Genomic DNA, 8,428 nt, shown 5'->3' on the forward strand with positions numbered 1-8,428 from the left:
CCCAAACCTTGCAAAATTCTATTGAAGCTTGCTTCTGGTAGCGCTTTAGTGAAAATATCTGCAAGTTGATCTGAGGACCTTACGAAATGGACTTCCACGTTGCCATCTTCAAAATGGTCCTTGATAAAGTGGTACCTGAGTGCAATATGCTTAGTTTTTGAGTGTTACACCGAATTGTGACAAATTCTTATAGTGCTTTCAGAGTCACAGTAAAGGGGAATCTTCTTCATACTCAATCCATAGTCTCTAAGTTGACTTTGTATCCATACTACTTGTGAATTACACGAAGCAGCAACTATGTATTCTGCTTCGGCTGTTGAGAGAGACACACAAGTTTGCTTCTTGGAGTGCCAGCTAACTAGTTTGCCATCAAGGAACTAGCATCCTCCAGTTGTGCTCTTTCTATATAGACCACATCCACCGAGATCAGCATCAGAAAAGGCTTGAACAAAGAATCCGGATTTTGCTGGATACCAGAGACCGAGCGACGATGTTCGCTTCAAATATCAAAAAATATTCTTCACCGCCACCATGTGAGGTTCTTTAGGATTAGCTTGAAACCTGGCACAATAACAGACATAAAACATAATGTCCGGTCTACTTTCAGTTAGATGCATGAGAGATCCTATCATTTGACGATAGAGAGTTATATCTACAGCAAGCTTTTCCAGATATGGTGTTAACTTGGCGCCAAACACCATAGGAACCTTCACATTCGAGTCACCCTTAATTCCAAATTTTTCTAATAGATTCTTCGTGTAAGCCTCATGGTTAATAAAAATTCCTTCGGTCCCTGTCTTATATTCAACCCAAGAAAAAAGTTAATTGGACCCATTACGCTCATTTCAAATTTAGTTTCCATCAGTTTCCTGAATTCAGCTATTAAGTTGGGATTCGTGGAGCCGAAGATGATATCATCGACATAAATTTGAACTATCATTAGATGTTCGCCTTCTTTCTTGCGAAAGAAGGTTGGGTCAACCGAACCTTGCTTAAACTTAGACAATTTTAGATAGCGAGTAAGTGTTTCATAACAGGCCCTTGGTGCTTGTTTTAGTCCATACACAACTTTATCTAACACATAGCAATGATCAAGGAATTTCTCATTCACGAACCCAGGTGGTTGCTCAACATACACCGTTTCTTCTAGTTCTCCATTTAGGAAGGCACATTTCACATCCATTTGAAAAACTTCAATGTTTTTATGAGCAGCATATTCTAGAAAGATTCGAACCGATTCCAATCTGGCTATAGGAACGAAGGTCTTCTCATAGTCTATTCCATCTTCTTGGCAATATCCCTTTACCACCAGTCGGGCCTTATTCCTAATAACATTGCCTTGTTTATCCATCTTGTTCCTGAAAACCCACTTCAATCCAACCACATAAGCATCCTTTGGTGTGGGTATTAGTCTCCAAACTTGATTGCGTTCAAACTCATGAAGTTCATCTTGCATTGCTTGTACCCAATCAACATGATCAAGTGCAGTGTTGACTATCTTTGGTTCGATTTTAGAGACAAACGAATTAAACATGCAGAATTCAACTTGAGAGAATAATTCAGTTTGCTTCGCTTTCAATTGAGACCGTGTGAGAACCCGTTCGTATGATTCACCGATTATCTGTGTTGTAGGATGATCCTTAGTCCATTTTGTGAGAGGAGGGTAGTTCGGGTCATAAACTGGATCCAACTCTGCATTAATCTCTTCTTCAAATTTTGATTGATCATCTTCGTCATTTGCATTTGCATTCTCCCCCTCAAATGGTGAAATGTGTTCCTTTTCAGGTTCAGGATCCTCCCCCTCGGTTGGAGATGGATTCTCTTGCTCGGTTGGAGTTGGATTCTCTTGTTTGGTTGGAGTTGGATTCTCTTGTTCGGTTGTATGAGACACAGATGAGCCCTCCCCATCGTATATTGCATTGTTATTTGGAGGTTCAGTTGAGGATTGATCATCAACTTGGTTTGAAGAATCCTTTGCCATGTCTTTTGCAACATCTTCGATGATCCTTTTCAGATGGTCGATTTTGTTTTATGCTGCATTCGCCTCTGAGTTTATAGCTTTTTCTGGTTCATCAAATAACCTCATATATTCTTCAAACAAATTTGAAATAGGAACTGATACTTGTCCTGATTCAGGAAATATTTCACCCATGGCACTTTCTTTTGCTTGAGCTTTCTTTATGTAGTAATCATCAAAGGTTACGTAATAGGTTTCTTCAATATGTTTGGAGTGTTTATTTAAAACCCTATAAGCCTTTGAAGTGAGTGAATAGCCTAGAAAGATTCCCTCAACCGCTTTAACATCGAACTTGTTTCGGTTTTCTATAGAGTTGAAAATGAAGCACCTGGAACTGAACATGTGAAAGAACTTGACATTGGGTTTTCGGTTGTTCAGAATCTCATACGGAGTGATTAAGAATCGCTTGTTAAGTAAGGATTTGTTTTGACTATAACAGGCAGTAGCAATAGCATCAGCCCAAAAGTATAATAGGAGAGAAGTGAAGCTCAGCATGGTTCTGGCTGCTTCACATAATGAACAGTTCCGTCTTTCAACAATTCCATTCTGTTGTGGAGTATAGGGAGCAGAGAAGTTATGAGATACTCCCTTGTTAGCCAGAAAGTCTTGAAACTCTTTATTCTTGAATTCAAGCCCATTGTCGCTTCTGATGTTCCTTACCACTTTTCGTACTGCAGTTCAACTTGCTTGATGAACATCTTTAACTTGGGAGTCGCTTCTGATTTCTGTTTAAGAAAGAATACCCAGGTGAAACGTGAAAAATCATCTACTATAACAAGAATGAACTTACTGCCACCGATGCTTTCAATAGCTGAGGGTCCACATAATTCAATATGTAGAAGTTCAAGTGCTTTAACGATCTTGGTATTGATATGTGATGGATGGCTCTTTCTGCTCTATTTACCCATCTCACATGCTGCACACATGTGTTCCTTGTCAAACTTGAGAACCGGAAGTCCTCGAACATGATCACCAAGCACCAACTTGTTGATATCTTTAAGGTTTAGGTGCGAGAGACGTCGATGCCATAGCCAGCTTTCATCCGAATTCGCCTTAGACATCAGGAAAATAGCTGGTTTTCCTTTAATTGGACTGAGGTTTAGGGGGTACATCTCTCATTTTCGTTCAGATTTTAACAAGACTCTTTTGGATTGATTTTCGACAGTTTCTGATCCTTCATCATCGAATGAGACTTTCAGCCCCGTACCCACAACCAATTGAGATACACTTATGAGATTGTGCTGTAATCCTTCCACGTACGCCACTTTTCAAATTATGAAATCTTCGTTGGTTATCATTCCATATCCTTTGATTGTTCCATAAGATTTGTTTCCATACTTCATGCATCCACCATCCTTAAGGGACCGAAACTCCCTTAGCTCTTCCTTTATCCCTATCATGTGATGTGAGCAGCCATTGTGTATGTACCATTCTTCATCCAACTGCTCGTCACTTATAACTTGCAAATTTAAGCAGATTTAGGAACCCAAAGTCTCTTGAGCCCTGGTGAGTTTTTCACAGAAAAAGGAACAACAACAAATATATCAACAAGATAGGTTCTTTTTATGAGTGTGATTTCGTCTTTTCTTTTGATGGTGTACACTTTTATTTTATTTTTATCTTGCTTAAATTTCAATTTACTACATGGTGTTATGACAGTTGGAGTCCTCCTTGGATCCCTAGGGTTAGCTTTGTTTTTATTATGATTGACATCTGCTTTAGAATCAAGTTTTCCTTTCCCTTTAAAATCCTTTATTGAGTTAGGTTTCTATTGGGAAGAACCGAGACTTGACCTTTGGTTGTTAGTTTTGGTGTTGGGACTAAACCACGAAGTTCTGTTCTGAACTCTGTTATTGAAACCGAAATCGGATGTTCGGTTCTGTCCTTTGGAGTCAGAATAGAGAATGATGTTTGGTTTTGAGATGTGGAATAGTAAGAACTGGGACTAATATTTTCTTTCTTTTGATCTCTGGTTTGTCATTTTCTACAACATTTGCTTCTTTCTTCGAGGGAACCTAGTTGGGGTTTTGAGATTGCCAAAAACTTTTTTGCTCATTCAGATTCTTCATGTACCTCTGATTTCTTTGGCGTTTCTATTCAGTCAACTCCTTCTGAGATTTATGAATGTTGAAGCTTGATTTCTGCTTCTCCTTTTGAACTTCGGTTGAATTGGAAGATATATTCGAAGTCTTCTTTCATTCTTCCGGTTTCTTTCCCCGTTCTTCCGGTATCTCTTTGGTTCCACTTGAGCTTGGTTTGTCAAAGCTTGAGGGTTTGTTGATTGGTTCGACAACATATCTGCCCTTTACCCTCCATGAGGTTTGCTCTGACAGACCCACTGTCTTGTCTGCATTATCGATGGGAGCATACCAAAAATAGTTATCACACCCTTCAGCATTGTCTTTGTCAACTAGGATTTTTAGTTCAACTGTTTGTTTTCCAGTGACCCCTGTGACAGTGTAAACCTGATTTGGCACAGTTTGAACATTCTGGTAAACCATTGTTTTCTCATTGAGTTTCTATGACTTATCCCTTGACAAACGTGCATATTCAACTGAATTTTCAGATATAAGGGGTTTCTTGTTTTCTCTTTTCAAGAACTCAGAGCAATCAACTTCGTCTTCTACCGAAATTTCACTCATCTCACTCTCCTCATCAAATTCAGACGTATTTTCTACATTCATTTTATGTTCGGTCATTAATTTTGAGTTTGAAGAGTCAAATGATTGTAAGGTCTATGTCTTAATTTTCAGCTTATCATTTTCGTCTAAGAGCCTTTTAAGCATTCATTTGTGTTCTTTTGAGTCAATGAAAGACTCAATTTTGTTCAGACCGATTTTATAAGTGACAGAAGTCTCCTTTGAGGACATTAAGGATTCAAATTCAACAATGACCTCATCCTCCTTAAACTCAAGGAAGGGTAAGATCATCTTATGAATCTTTTTCCCTATTTCACAATCTAAATGCAATTGAGTAATATTTGTATATAAGCGTTTAGCAACCAAGCAAAAAAATGTTTCTTTGTTTTTAAAACTTCAAATTGTCTCTCTGCAAATAGATAATCTCGTCCCTATCCCTAGTTAACTCGGTCTCCTTCAGCTCAATCCACACACGTCTCTCCTCACTCTTCGATGACTCCCTGCTGAGTTGGTCAGTTAGGTTAGAGTTAGTTAAGTGAGTTTGAATGAGACTACTACTGAGATTAGAGAATTTAAATTTAAGTTCGTTTAATTCTTCTTCGTAATTTTTGACGGGAATTTTAAGAGATTCGAGGATGGGTTGTACATTTTTGATCAACCGATTGCAGTCGTTAATCTTTTCATTCATGGGCTTTGCTGCGAGACACTTGTCCTCCTTCAAGTTCGGCTCCTTATGCTCATCTTCTGTTAGTACACCTGCAGTCACCATCAAGCACTTCCCAGCCGAATAATTAACTTCCTCTCTTACCATATATGCTCTGCCATGCGTAGGCTTCCTCACTTCTTCATCCTCAGAGTCTATTGACCAAACTTCAATGCCTCCAAACTCATCATCGACCATATTCTCCTACACAATCAAGACATTCATAGAATTGTTAGGTGCTTTCCTTTTCTTTAGCTCTTCCAGCTTTCGCTCATGATAAGCCTCATCATCGTCACCATCCCTTTTCTCTGCCATCTTTCATAACATGCAATCTTTGGCAAAGTGATTCTTGTCGTGACAATAATTGCAGTCGTATCCAGAATCTCCTACTAGCTTGCTTTCTTTCTTATCATCATCCTTTTAAGAGATGTTCTTCGATTCTTCTTTCACCTTCTCGGAGCTGTAACTTCCTTGCCAGTTTCGGTTTTTATTGGCAGGAATTTTTCTTCTTGCAAACTTCTTAGGATTGGAGACCATCATTGCATATTCTTCACCTGTCAGGTCACAATCAGATAGATTTGAGACATCTTCTTCTTCCGTCGCATTCTCCCCTTTTGAGATAAGGGCTAAAGAGCCCATGCGAGACACCACCTTTGCTTCTTTTGTTACTGTGCTTTCATTGGATTTTAAAATTCCCTTCAGTTTTGCCAGCGAATAAGACTTGAATTGTTCATGAGCCTTTACAGTTGAGACCACTTCCATCCACTCAGATCTCAGGCCATTCATAAACGTGACCTTCTGCTCAATCTCATTTCTTTTAATACCATGCTTCATCATCTTGTTGAGTAGATGAATGTAGCGATTAAATGTCTGAAGAAGAGTCTCATCAGGTTTTTGGGCAAAATCACGGAACTCAGAGAGTAGCAAGGTTTATATCGAGTGCTCCAGATCTTCATCAGTCGAATACAATTCTTTCAGCATGTCCCATATTTCCTTTACGATAGTGCATGAACTCACCAAACGGAAGGTATTGAATTGTAGGGCAAATATGATCATCCTTAAGGCTTTAAGATTGCATTGCTGCTTTTCTTTTTCATCTTGTGGAATCTTATCTACATCCACTAAAAGCTGATTGCACTTGTTCGAGCATGAACGAACGGACCGATTGTAATTGCTTCCCAAATGAGATACCCATTGTCTTCATATCCGACCACGTAATCTTCAAAGTGATGCGCCCACACTTCATAGTCTTGAGTGTAAAGAATGGGAACTCTTGTTGATGATCCAATGCTATTCGAGATGTTGATGGGATTACTTTGAGAGTCTTCGTGCGACATGATGATCTTGTGTTCTGGATCTGCTAGAATCAGACTTGTAAACTTGAGATTAGGGTTTTATCAAACACTAAAGTTACCGTCAACAGGTAGAAGACGACCTTTGTATTTTAGATAAAAGCGGAAACCCTAATGAATTCTTCACACATAAGGAATGCGTATGAGTAACACAATCTCCTGCTCTGATACGAATTGTTGGAATAATATTCCTTCATGATCGATAGATTCAAGCAGAAAAGCAATAAATGAAACAATGAAAAACACAAGAATGGTTTAAACGATGTCGAATGATTAAACTTTAACACCCCAGAAGAGATCGATGAAGAGCTTGGACTGTAGAGGTATCTGAGAGCAAAAAGATGGACACAATAGCACCACTACATCTCATCCATTGTTTCGATTTGGAAGATATGTCCACTAGGTAGTAAATTTGTATATGTCAATTTTATTATTATTTTTTTTATGTTTTTTTGTATATGTGTTTAGTCCATGATTTTTTTGTAGCTTACGAAATCGTGAATGGAAGATATACCCGAGTCAATGTCTATAATGCTTTACCCATTTGATCCCTTCATGGATTTAGAGATGAAATTCAAACCCTTATACCAATGAGTGATCCACATATCCTACAACTCAGCAAAACCCAGTAGTGATATTTGTTTTGATTTATTGTAAAAAACATCTTTTTATAAAAGCACAAATTGGGCTCTTAGAAACGAGTTATTCATCGATCGCTTTTTTAATATTATAAAACATCTTTTAGACTTAATAGCAAAGAAAATACAAAGTTTTAGTATACCATGTAAATAGATTACCTCGATAAACCTTATTGGAAAATGTTTATGATTGATTACTTTTGGTTACTTAGTAGGGTTTTTTTTGTGTGTGTGTGTGTGAAAAACTATATTCTAATTTATCTATTACATATTATTCTGTTTTTTCAAAGTAGAGATACATAGAACTCAGATTGCTAATTTTTTTTTTCTGTTTTTGGAATACGTTTTAGTTGTGAACGTGATGCTATGCAAGTATTTGTGTTGTTTGAGCATGTTGAGAAGTATAATAAGAACCTTGCACAACTTTATTATTTCGTTTAACCGGTTTGAATCTTCTTATTGAGTTTACTTTCTCAAGGATAAATGGCTATACCCTACACTCTTGAAAATAGGGTCGGAAGCATTGTGAGTATCTAGGTTTTCTCAGCAATAAGATAAGACATTAGTATAAAAGTTGCAATATAAACCTTTTTAAATTACATTATAATAACTAAACAAATATATGTGAAATATTATCTTTATAATTTAAATTGCAATATATAACATAAAAATTGTATTAAAAATTCATTATATTTCTCTCCATGCCTCACAAACATGTCTCTGGAACGGAATTACTCATTTTATTATCTGGCTTTTACGATTACCTATCAATATGGAAACCATCATTCATGAACCCACTACCATATCAGCTTTTCCCTCTCCTCTCTCTTCCATCTTTTCCAACCCACAACACATAGAAACCTTATCTTTTTCAACCCACTCAATTTAAAAAAATACAAAAAAGCAATGATATAAGTTTTAAGAAACACGGTACAAGAAGGGGGGGGGGGGGGAGGGAGAGAGAGAGAGAGAGAGAGTGAGAGAGAGAGAGAGAAAGAGAGAGAGAGAGAGAGAGAGTGGATGAAGTGGGTTAGTCAAGCTACATAAACAATCTACTCCTCCTAGTCCACTTAAGCTGG

General features: G+C 37.7%; 1 pseudogene; it reads right to left on the reverse strand.

Annotated features, from left to right (window-relative positions):
- Positions 1-377: 377 nt before the first annotated feature.
- LOC145045045 (uncharacterized) lies at positions 378-2,984 on the reverse strand (annotated as a pseudogene).
- Positions 2,985-8,428: the final 5,444 nt, after the last annotated feature.

The sequence above is a fragment of the Lactuca saligna genome, chromosome 5, assembly GCF_052625555.1.
Source record: "Lactuca saligna cultivar CGN05327 chromosome 5, ASM5262555v1, whole genome shotgun sequence".
In the NCBI taxonomy this organism is placed as follows: domain Eukaryota; kingdom Viridiplantae; phylum Streptophyta; class Magnoliopsida; order Asterales; family Asteraceae; genus Lactuca; species Lactuca saligna.